Raw genomic sequence first — 13,468 nt, 5'->3', positions numbered from 1 at the left:
AACAATGATATTATTAACAATGGCAATGCTAGCTAGTCTCTCTTGGAATTTGAAAGGCCTTAAACTGTCCTATTAAACGTTCCAGCTGTCTTGATATCCTAGCAAGAAATCATGTTGATATAGCGATGCTCCAAAACACACCTGTCCAAAAGGACTCACATAGGATAGAGAACCATTTGTACTGCTTTTTCATCAGCTCCAAACAAAACTAAAGGTTTAATCATAATGATACATAAGAAACAAAAAAATACCCTCTTGGTAAAAGTGAAGACCAAGAAGGCAGAACCACTTTCCTTAAATGTATCCATAAATTGTCTTTACTAATTAATGTGTACACTCCAAATGCATATGATCCTACATATTTTCTTCTCTGAACAGCATATTGTTAGAATTAACTGAATTCCATCTGGTCATTAGGACAGACAGGAATGCAATGTTGGACAAGTGGAACAAATTCAATGAGACCAATTACAATCGACACACAAACAAGCCTCTCCGGCATATACTATCTGATTACAACGTCATTGATGCCTGGCGAGCACATAATCCTAAAGCAAAAGAGCACACATTCTATTCAAACAGGCAGACAGTGTCTTCGGAAAGTATTCAGACCTCTAAACTTTTTCAAAATGTAGTTACATTACAGCCTTATTCTAAAATGGATTAAATTGTTTTTCCCCCCCATCAATCTACACACAATACCCCATAATGAAAAAGCAAAAAAAAATTTTTTGGGGTGCAAATTTCTTAAAAAACAAAAAACAAAAAATTCACATTTACATACAGTGCCTTGCGAAAGTATTCGGCCCCTTGAACTTTGCGACCCTTTGCCACATTTCAGGCTTCAAACATAAAGAAATAAAACTGTATTTTTTTGTGAAGAATCAACAACAAGTGGGACACAATCATGAAGTGGAAAGACATTTATTGGATATTTCAAACTTTTTTAACAAATCAAAAACTGAAAAATTGGGCGTGCAAAATTATTCAGCCCCTTTACTTTCAGTGCAGCAAACTCTCTCCAGAAGTTCAGTGAGGATCTCTGAATGATCCAATGTTGACCTAAATGACTAATGATGATAAATACAATCTACCTGTGTGTAATCAAGTCTCCGTATAAATGCACCTGCACTGTGATAGTCTCAGAGGTCCGTTAAAAGCGCAGAGAGCATCATGAAGAACAAGGAACACACCAGGCAGGTCCGAGATACTGTTGTGAAGAAGTTTAAAGCCGGATTTGGATACAAAAATATTTCCCAAGCTTTAAACATCCCAAGAAGCACTGTGCAAGCAATAATATTGAAATGGAAGGAGTATCAGACCACTGCAAATCCACCAAGACCTGGCCGTCCCTCTAAACTTTCAGCTCATACAAGTAGAAGACTGATCAGAGATGCAGCCAAGAGGCCCATGATCACTCTGGATGAACTGCAGAGATCTACAGCTGAGGTGGGAGACTCTGTCCGTAGGACAACAATCAGTCGCATATTGCACAAATCTGGCCTTTATGGAAGAGTGGCAAGAAGAAAGCCATTTCTTAAAGATATCCATAAAAAGCGTCGTTTAAAGTTTGCCACAAGCCACCTGGGAGACACACCAAACATGTGGAAGAAGGTGCTCTGGTCAGATGAAACCAAAATTGAAATTTTTTGCAACAATGCAAAACGTTATGTTTGGCGTAAAAGCAACACAGCTCATCACCCTGAACACATCATCCCCACTGTCAAACATGGTGGTGGCAGCATCATGGTTTGGGCCTGCTTTTCTTCAGCAGGGACAGGGAAGATGGTTCAAATTGATGGGAAGATGGATGGAGCCAAATACAGGACCATTCTGGAAGAAAACCTGATGGAGTCTGCAAAAGACCTGAGACTGGGACGGAGATTTGTCTTCCAACAAGACAATGATCCAAAACATAAAGCAAAATCTACATTGGAATGGTTCAAAAATAAACATATCCAGGTGTTAGAATGGCCAAGTCAAAGTCCAGACCTGAATCCAATCGAGAATCTTTGGAAAGAACTGAAAACTGCTGTTCACAAATGCTCTCCATCCAACCTCACTGAGCTCGAGCTGTTTTGCAAGGAGGAATGGGAAAAAATGTCAGTCTCTCGATGTGCAAAACTGATAGAGACATACCCCAAGCGACTTACAGCTGTAATCGCAGCAAAAGGTGGCGCTACAAAGTATTAACTTAAGGGGGCTGAATAATTTTGCACGGCCAATTTTTCAGTTTTTGATTTGTTAAAAAAGTTTGAAATATCCAATAAATGTCGTTCCACTTCATGATTGTGTCCCACTTGTTGTTGATTCTTCACAAAAAAATACAGTTTTATATCTTTATGTTTGAAGCCTGAAATGTGGCAAAAGGTCGCAAAGTTCAAGGGGGGCGAATACTTTCGCAAGGCACTGTAAGTATTCAGATCCTTTACTCAGTACTTTGTTGAGGCACGTTTGGCAGCAATTACAGCATCGAGTCTTCTTGGGTATGACGCTACAAGCTTGGCACACCTGTATTTGTGGAGTTTCTCCCATTCTTCTCGGCAGATCCTCTCAAGGTCTGTCAAGTTGGATGGGGAGCATTGCTGCACAGCTTTTCTCAGGTCTCTCCAGAGATGTTAGATCGGGTTCAAGTCCGGGCTCTTGCTGGGCCACTCAAGGACATTCAGAGACTCATCCCGAAGCCATTCATGCACTGTTTTGGCTGTGAGCTTAGCGTCGTTGTTCTGTTGGAAGGTGGACCTTTGCCTCAGTCTGAAGTCCTGAGTGCTCTGGAGCAGGTTTTCATTCAGGTTTCCTCCAGACGTGACGCTTGGCATTCAGGCCACAGAGTTCAATCTTGGTTTCATCAGAACAGAGAATCTTGTTTCTCATGGTCTGAGAGTCCTTTAGGTTGCATTTTGCAAACTCCAAGCGGGCTGTAATATGCCTTTTACTGAGGAATGGCTTCCGTCTGGCCACTCTACCATAAAGGCCTGATTGGTGGAGTGCTGCAGAGATGGTTGTCCTTCTGGAAGCTTATCCCATCTTCACAGAGGAACTGTGGATCTCTGTCAGTGTGACCATCAGGTTCTTGGTCACCTCCCTGACCAAAGCCCTTCTCCCCCGATTGCTCAGTTTGGTGGGGTGGCCAGCTCAAGGAAGAGTCTTGACAGTCCCAAACTTTTTCCATTTAAGAATGATGGAGGCCACTGTGATCTTGGGGACTTTCAATGCTGCAGAAATGTTTTGCTACCTTTGCCCAGATCTGTGCCTCGACACAATTCTGTCACTGAGCTCTACGGACAATTCCCTCGACCTCATTGCTTGGTTTTGCTCTGACATGCCCTGTCAACCTTATATAGACAGGTGTGTGCCTTTCCAAATCTTGTCCAATCAATTGAATTTACCACAGGTGGACTCCAATCAAGTTGAAGAAACATCTCAAGGATGATCCATGGAAACAGGATGCACCTGAGCTCAATTTCGAGCTTCATAGCAAAGGGTCTGAATACTGAATACTTTTTTATTTGTTAGAAATTTGCTAACATTTCTAAAACCTGTTTTTGCTTTGTCATTATGGGATATTTTGTGTAAATTGATGAGAAAAAATAAATATTTAATCCATTTTAGAATAAGGCTGTAATGTAAAAAAAAACTGTGGAAAAAGGGAAGGGGTCTGAATACTTTCCGAATACAACGTAAATCATTCTCAAGTTCATTCTATTATCTACACCTCTTTTTTCTTTAATTAAGAAAATATACATTTTATGTATGAGCTTGTCTGACCACCACGCTTTCTACTGCCAGTTTCACATTTCTGAATCTCCTAAAAGAGCCACATGCTGGCGTTTCAACGTTTCATTACTACAAAATCCTACATTCTGTGACCAATTTAAAACTGAACAAAACTAATTCATAATGATCAATAAAAATTCAGTCGATAACCCACGGATTCTATGGGAGGCCACCAAAGGTTTTATAAAAAATTATGCAACTGCATTTGCATCTGGGTTGAATAAATTACCATTAAAGAAGATAACTGTTAACTGTGTTAGAGGGTTCTCAACAAACACTATTTTCAGATCAGATAGCTATTACTCTTTCCAAAGTCAAGACAGGACTTAATTTATTGATAGGACAGAAAACAGAATCTGCTATCCATCGCTTAAGACTCAACCATTGCTTCCATGGTAATCGTCCCAGTAGTTTACTGGCCAACAAGCTATGCAGTAATTTTCAATAAACCGATATAGAAAATGCTGAATGTGAAATTTTTAATTTTTAAAAACAAACGTATACATATGAACAACAACTTACAGATACACAAACAATGACTACATCTAATTCTGCCCAGACCCCATGCTCACACCCCGATCCCTAATGCCTGCATTATTGTTTGCCTCTTGGCCTTAAATTGTACCAATTCGTTTTTCTCGCCCATGCTATTTCAATATTTCAATAATAAATAATTCGATTTTTCTATTGTGTCAATGGTGGCAGATTGGTTGACTTCCAAGTTTTTAGTATACGTTTTTTCAAGATAACAATAAAAATAATCCAGGTAGCCATTTGATTAGCTGTTCAGGAGTTTTACGGCTTGGGGTTAGAAGCTGTTGAGAAGCCTTTTGGACCTAGACTTGGCGTTCAAGTTCCTCTTGCCATGCAGTAGCAGAGAGAACAGTCTAAGACTAGGGTGTCTGGAGTCTTTGGCAGTTTTTTGGGCCTTCCTTTGACACCGCCTGGTATAGAGATCCTGGATAGAAGGAAGTTTGGCCCCAATGATGTATTGGGCCGTATGCACTACCCTCTGTAGTGCCCTGCGGTCAGATGTCGAGTAGTTGCCATACCAGGTGGTGATGGAACCAGTCAGGTTGCTCTAGGTGCAGCTATAGAACTTTCTGAGGATCTGAGGACCCATGCCAAATATTTTCAGTCTCCTGAGGGGGAATAGGCATTGTTGTGTCCTCTTTACGACTGTCTTGGTGTGTTTGGACCATGATAGTTTGTTGGTGAAGTGGACACCAAAGAACTTGAAGCTCTCAACCTGCTCCACTACAGCCCCTTCAATGAGAACGGTGACGTGATTGGCCCTCATTTTTCTGTAGTCCACAATTATCTTCCATGTGTGCAACTTCTGAAAGCACCTCTACACTACTGCTCTATGCCACTACGCAAAAGCGCTGACAATGCATGCAATGCTTATGGAGATTTGCTTTTCATGCATTCCGGTACCTCAGAGCCCCCCAGGTCACCCCCTATCTCGCACACTGACATCTGCCATTCTATAAGCTTTGTTATTATTTTATTGTCAGAGTTTATTTAATAAACTATGTATCTTAATCTTTTAAAATTATAACTGGTTTAGCATGTATTCGTTTTGTGAGAGCTGTGAGATATTTACCAGGTTTATTTTCTAGTTTTTGGCTCTCTTCAGAAGTAAAATATTGTATTTCTGCTTAAGTTCAGAAATTGTATTTTCTACTTTACCTTGTAGATATTTTTAGGGGCTTTATCTAAGATTGTGATTTATTTTTATTTGTATAAATTTTATTCCGAGTATGAGATTGTCATTCCCCAAATTATATTGGGGGTTGGCTTTTCTCTGTTCTCTGTGTCTACATTTGTAATGGTAAAGGTAAAAATTTTTTTGTTTATGTATTTAATACAAAACATCTGCTCTGTTCATTCTCCAAATTCCGTTGCTAAATGTATTTTCTGTTAGTGTAATTAAGCATAATACCGGCGAATGATCCGATATCACTATATCATAATTTTTTTTCCCCAGTAATTTTTATTTCCAAAAATGCAGTCAATTCTTGAATAGCTTTTCTTATTTTGAGAAAAAAATGAATAATATTTTATAGTTGTCCTGTAAATTATTTGTAGAGATTTCATTTTTCAGACTCTTTGGAGGCTCCCTAAATGTTTTTTTTTTATTACTACGTCTGTCAATCTAGTAAAATGTATGTTTTACGTCACCTGTTAAAATAATACTTCCTGTCTGGATTTGATCTAACATAGCTTGAATTCTATCAAAAAACACCAGATTTGCCCCTGGTGGGATATACAATGGATTACTATCAGAACCCAAATGAACCATTCAAAGATTCTCCCGCTTCTACAAAGAACTGTACACCTCTGATTGTAAATCCACACCATGCCAGACTTTGAAGAATTCAAAGTAGAACGTAGAAGAATTAAGAACTCCTCTTCTCTCAACAGAGGAAGCCACGTCGCTTGCAGCCTAAATATCTTTCAAAAGGGCATTGGATAGCATGAATATAGGCAATTATGCCCAGTATTGCTCGAAATGATTAACATAACTGTTCACAAAGGTTAATTTGGGAGAGATGTGAATACAGCACTAATTTCACTTTTATTACAAAAAGGTGAAGATGCCACCCAGTGTTCTCACTATCTTTGATAAACGCAGATGGGTTCAGAGGGTTCATTAAAAAGCGTTTATCTTCGGATAACCTCTGTTGACTATTACATATCTCAGATGCTTCATTAGAAACAACAGCTCCTTGGGCTGTATTATCTCTTGATACAGAAAAATATTTTGATATAACAGAATGGTTATATCTTTGGTCTCTCTTGGAACATATGGGAATTGGCTCCAATATCATTAATCTGATTAAAATACTATATGCCAATCCCTCAGCCATAGTTATAACAGAGTATATCTGCTCTACTCCACTAAGAATCACGAGAAGCAGCAGACAAGGTGATCCAATTTCGCCATTGCTTATTATCTATTGAAACCTTGGCCCAGGCAATTCATAAATCTAAGGAATTAACACCAATTTCCCTCAAATCTACTGATCACTTCTCATTATACGCCTGCCAATATCTCAATCACTACCAAACGCATTGAAGATCAAGATAAATTCAGCTTAATCTCAAATTATAAAATTAATCTAACCAAATCAGACCTACTGCCTCTCAAGACGCCCCGAAGGAGGACTCCCATCGCTACTTATAGAATCCCAATCGTATCCCATAAAACATATTTGGGAGTAGAAATAGATCTAATTGAATCTGAACAACCCTTTAAGTGGAACAGAATATGGAAAAATATGATCTGGCATCCTGTAATCAGAACCATCAATTTATAAATGTTAAGTTTGTTCACAGACAGTATTTAATACCAAGGATCCGTTTTACGATTAAATTGGCCCCAACTCCCAACTGTTCCATGTGTCCCTTGAATCAGGTAGGCACATTCCTTCATATGATGTGGGACTGCCCTATAGTTAAATGCTTCTGGGGCAAAGTTACAAAATACATTTCGAATTGCATGAATTTAAATATTCAATGCTTTGCATCTATTATGCTACTTAGTGATGAAAGCTCCTTGAATCTCTCAGTCAATCAGAGACGATTACTAATGGCAGGCAACACTGCGGCAAACCACCTCACTCTCTCCCACCAGTGGATACAGTTACTGTTAGTAAGTTATTTATAACAGAATTTTATCGACAGCGATAATGAATTTTGTTAGTCAAGGAACAATTGAGACCTGGACAAATATACTTGATGCTAGGCGGGGTGGGATGTTTCTGGTTCGGGAGGGAAGTTGTGGACAAGTGGATGGGGAGTGAGGGGTGGAATGGCTTGGGTTATCTTTGTATGCAATTCTTTGACATTTTTTTTTACCTGTAACCATCCCTCAAAAAAAGACAAAATGAAATAAAAAGTTGATCACAAAAAAAACACCTCTACAGTGCAACCAGTAGGGCTGTGTCTCCAGATGGGATCATTTAGTAGTTCATGTATTCTTGGTTGAAATATTATTAAATTCCTGTGTATAGTGATCATGTTCCTGTACAGTGGATATATATAATGTTCCTGTAAAGTGTATCTAGAGGATCTACAGTTGAAGTCGGAAGTTTATATACACTTAGGTTGGAGTCATTAACTTCATATGGCTTCCGGGCAGGATTTCGACGTCTGGATGAGAAGCCCAAAGTAAACTGGCTGTTAGTCAGGCCCAGAAACTATGATATGAATATAATTGGTATATTTAAAACACTCTAAAGTTTCCAAAACCGTTTAAATAATGGCTGTGAGTATAACAGAACTGATATGGCAGGCGAAAACCTGTGGAAAATCCATCCAGGAAGTGGGATTTTTTTAATGTGGGTATTTTCAATTGAATGCCTATAGAGTATTCTAATGGGATAAGACCCAGAATGCAGTTCCTACGGCTTCCACTAGATGTCAACAGTCTTTAGACATTGTTTCAGGCTTGTTTTCTGAAAAATGAAGAAGAATGACACCTTTCTGTCAGTGGACTGTAGAATCATGCAGTGCTGTCAGTGGACTGTAGAATCATGCAGCGCGCCCTTTGTCATTTTTCCTTTCTATTGACTACACTATTGTCCGGTTGAAATATTATCGATTATTGAGACAATTGACAACCTGAGGATTAATTATAAACATCGTTTGACATATTTTGACAAACTTTACCGGTACAATTAAGGAACCTCGTCCTCCTCTCCCGAGGAGGAGAAGCGAGAAGGATCGGAGGACCAAAACGCAGCGTGGTAAGTGTCCATAATGTTTATTTTAAAATATAAACTGAACACTACGAAATACAAAACAATAAACGTGAAATGAACGAAACAGTCCCGTGTGGCGACAAACACTGACACGGAAGACAAACACCCACAACTCAAAACTGAAACCCAGGCAACCTAAGTATGATTCTGAATCAGGAACAACAATTGACAGCTGCCTCTGATTGAGAACCATACTAGGCCGAACTAAAAAATCAACATAGAAAAACAAACATAGACTGCCCACCCAACTCATGCCTTGACCATACTAAAACAAAGATAAAATAAAATAACTATGTTCAGAACGTGACAATTAGGATGTATTCGTCTGCATGTTTTGACAGCCTTTGAGCCAGTGGATTACTGAACAAAACACACCAACAAAGGTTTTTGGGATAAAAATAAGGACTTTATAGAACAAAACAAACATTTGGGATAAAGATTTGGGATAAAAAAGGGACTTTATAGAACAAAACAACATTTATTGTGTAGCTGGGACTCTTGTGACTGCCACCAGATGAAGATCTTCAAAGGTAAGTGATTAATTTTATCGCTATTTCTGACATTCATGACTCCTCTATTTGGTTGGAAAATGTTTGTATGCTTTTGTAAGCGGGGTGCTGTCCTCAGATAATCGCATGGTATGCTTTCACAGTAAAGACTTTTTGAAATCTGACAAAGCGGCTGGATTAACAAGAAGTTAATCTTTAAACTGATGTATAACACTATAACACTGTGAATGTTTATTATGACTATTTCTGCATTTTGAATTTGGCACTCTGCAATTTCACCGGATGTTGTCGGGGTGGGTCGCTAGCGGAACGCCTGCGCCAGAAAGGTTAAAACTTGTTTTTCAACCACTCCACAAATTTCTTGTTAACAAACTGTAGATATGGCATGTCGGTTAGAACATTTATTTTGCGCATGACAAAAGTAATTTTTTCAACAATTGTTTACAGACAGTTGATTTAATTTATAATTACCTGTATCACAATTCCAGTGAGTCAGAAGTTTACATACACTAAGTTGACTGTGCCTTTAAACATCTTGGAAATTCCAGAAAATTATGTCATAGCTTTTGAAGATACTGATAGGCTAATTGACATCATTTGAGTCAATTGGAGGTGTACCTGTGGATGTATTTCAAGGCCTACCTTCAAACTTAATGCTTCTTTGCTTGACATCATGTGAAAATCAAAAGAAATCATCCAAGACCTCCACAAGTTGTAGACCTCCACAAGTCTGGTTCATCCTAGGAAGCAATTTCCAAACGCCTGAAGGTACCACGTTCATCTGTACAAACAATAGTACGTAAGTATAAACACCATGGGACCACACAGCCGTCAAACTGCTAAGGAAAGAGACGCATTCTGTCTCCTAGAGTTGAACGTACATTGGTGCGTTCCTAAAGTTCAAATCAATCCCAGAAAAACAGCAAAGGACCTTGTGAAAATATCGGAGGAAACAGGTACAAAAGTATTATTATCCACAGTAAAACGAGTCTCATATAAACATAACCTGGATGGCCCGCCTCATTAAGGAAGAAGCCATAGCTCCAAAACCGCCATAAAAAAGCCAGACTACAGTTTACAACTGCACATGTCGACAAAGATCGTACTTTTTGGAGAAATGTCCTCTGGTCTGATTTAACAAAAATAGCACTGTTTGGCCATAATGACCATCATTGTGTTTGGAGGAAAAAGGGTGTGGCTTGCAAGCCGAAGACCACCATCCCAACCGTGAAGCATGGGGGTGGTAACATCATGTTGTGGTGGTGCTTTGCTGCAGGAGGGACTGGTGCACTTCACAAAATAGATGGCATTATGAGGGAGGAAAATTATGTGGATTTATTGAAGCAACATCTCAAGACATCAGTCAGGAAGTTAAAGCTAGTTCGAAAATGGGTCTTCCAAATGAACAGTGACCCCATGCATACTTCCAAAGTTGTGGCAAAATGGCTTAAGGACAAAAAAATCAAGGTATTGGAGTGGCCATCACAAAGCCCTGACCTCAATCCTATAGAAAAATAGAAAATGTTTGGGCAGAACTGAAAAAGCGTCTGCGACCAAGGAGGCCTACAAACCTGACTCAGTTACACCAGCTCTGTCAGGAGGAATGGGCCAAAATTCACCCAACTTATTGTGTGAAGCTTGTGGAAGGCTACCCAAAACGTTTGACCCAAGTTAAACAATTTAAAGGCAATGCTACCAAATACTAATTGAGTGTATGTAAACTTCTGACCCACTGAGAATGTGATGAAAGAAAGAAAAGCTTAAATAAATAATTCTCTCCACTATTATTCTGACATTTCACATTCTTAAAATAAACTGGTGATCCTAACTGACCTAAGACAGGGAATTGTATGTAATGTATTTGGCTAAGGTGTATGTAAACGTCAGACTTCAACTGTATGCCCCTATACAGTGTATACAGTATTACAGTCATTTCTGAATATATTCAGACCCCTTCACTTTTTCCACATTTTGTTACGTTACAGCCTTATTCTAAAATGGATTAAATACATGTTTTTCCTCCTCAATCTACACACAACACCCCATAATGACAAAGCGAAAACCGGTTTTGACATTTTTGCAAATTTACATATTTTTTTCAACAGAAATACCTAATTTACATAAGTAGTCAGACCCTTTGGTATTGGACTCGAAATTGAGCTAAGGTGCATCCTGTTTCCATTGATCATCCTTGAGATGTTTCTACAACTTGATTGGATTCCATCTGTGGTACATTCAATTGATTGGACATGATTTTAAAAAGGCATACACCTGTCTATATAAGGTCCCACAGTCGACAGTGCATATCAGAGCAAAAACCAAGCCATGAGGTTGAAGGAATAGTCCGTAGAGCTCCCAGACAGGATTGAGTCGAAGCACAGATCTGGAAAAGGCGCCCAACAAATTTCTGCAGCATTGAAGGGCCCCAATTACACAGTGGCCTCTATCAATCTTGAATTGAAGAAGTTTGGAACTACTAAGAATCTTTCTCGAGCTGGCCACATTGCCAAACTGAGCAATCAGGGAGAAGAGCCTTGACACCATCCCTACAGTCAAGCATGGTGGATGCAGTAGATGGTATTGAGTACAGTATATACATATGAGATGAGTAATGTAGGTAGGGTATGTAAACATATAAAAGTGGCATTGTTTAAAGTGGCTAGTGATACACATATTACATCAAGATGGCAAGATGCAGTAGACGGCATAGAGTACAGTATATAAATCAAATCAAATCAAATTTTATTTGTCACATACACATGGTTAGCAGATGTTAATGCGAGTGTAGCGAAATGCTTGTGCTTCTAGTTCCGACAATGCAGTAATAACAAGTAATCTAACTAACAATTCCAAAACTACTCTCTTGTACACAGTGTAAGGGGATAAAGAATATGTACATAAGGATATATGAATGAGTGATGGTACAGAGCAGCATAGGCAAGATACAGTAGATGGTATCGAGTACAGTATATACATATGAGATGAGTATGTAAACAAAGTGGCATAGTTAAAGTGGCTAGTGATACATGTATTACATAAGAATACAGTCGATGATATAGAGTACAGTATATACGTATGCATATGAGATGAATAATGTAGGGTAAGTAACATTATATAAGGTAGCATTGTTTAAAGTGGCTAGTGATATATTTACATCATTTCCCATCAATTCCCATTATTAAAGTGGCTGGAGTTGAGTCAGTGTCAGTGTGTTGGCAGCAGCCACTCAATGTTAGTGGTGGCTGTTTAACAGTCTGATGGCCTTGAGATAGAAGCTGTTTTTCAGTCTCTCGGTCCCAGCTTTGATGCACCTGTACTGACCTCGCCTTCTGGATGATAGCGGGGTGAACAGGCAGTGGCTCGGGTGGTTGATGTCCTTGATGATCTTTATGGCCTTCCTGTGACATCGGGTGGTGTAGGTGTCCTGGAGGGCAGGTAGTTTGCCCCCGGTGATGCGTTGTGCAGACCTCACTACCCTCTGGAGAGCCTTACGGTTGAGGGCGGAGCAGTTGCCGTACCAGGCGGTGATACAGCCCGACAGGATGCTCTCGATTGTGCATCTGTAGAAGTTTGTGAGTGCTTTTGGTGACAAGCCGAATTTCTTCAGCCTCCTGAGGTTGAAGAGGCGCTGCTGCGCCTTCTTCACAATGCTGTCTGTGTGAGTGGACCAATTCAGTTTGTCTGTGATGTGTATGCCGAGGAACTTAAAACTTGCTACCCTCTCCACTACTGTTCCATCGATGTGGATAGGGGGGTGTTCCCTCTGCTGTTTCCTGAAGTCCACAATCATCTCCTTAGTTTTGTTGACGTTGAGTGTGAGGTTATTTTCCTGACACCACACTCCGAGGGCCCTCACCTCCTCCCTGTAGGCCGTCTCGTCGTTGTTGGTAATCAAGCCTACCACTGTTGTGTCGTCCGCAAACTTGATGATTGAGTTGGAGGCGTGCGTGGCCACGCAGTCGTGGGTGAACAGGGAGTACAGGAGAGGGCTCAGAACGCACCCTTGTGGGGCCCCAGTGTTGAGGATCAGCGGGGAGGAGATGTTGTTGCCTACCCTCACCACCTGGGGGCGGCCCGTCAGGAAGTCCAGTACCCAGTTGCACAGGGCGGGGTCGAGACCCAGGGTCTCGAGCTTGATGACGAGCTTGGAGGGTACTATGGTGTTGAATGCCGAGCTGTAGTCGATGAACAGCATTCTCACATTGGTATTCCTATTGTCCAGATGGGTTAGGGCAGTGTGCAGTGTGGTTGAGATTGCATCGTCTGTGGACCTATTTGGGCGGTAAGCAAATTGGAGTGGGTCTAGGGTGTCAGGTAGGGTGGAGGTGATATGGTCCTTGATTAGTCTCTCAAAGCACTTCATGATGACGGAAGTGAGTGCTACGGGGCGGTAGTCGAACTCACCAGAGCCAG

This window comes from Oncorhynchus mykiss, chromosome 2 (assembly GCF_057628025.1).
Source record: "Oncorhynchus mykiss isolate SJ-2025 chromosome 2, ASM5762802v1, whole genome shotgun sequence".
Classification (NCBI taxonomy): domain Eukaryota; kingdom Metazoa; phylum Chordata; class Actinopteri; order Salmoniformes; family Salmonidae; genus Oncorhynchus; species Oncorhynchus mykiss.
This window is presented reverse-complemented; position numbering follows the sequence as displayed.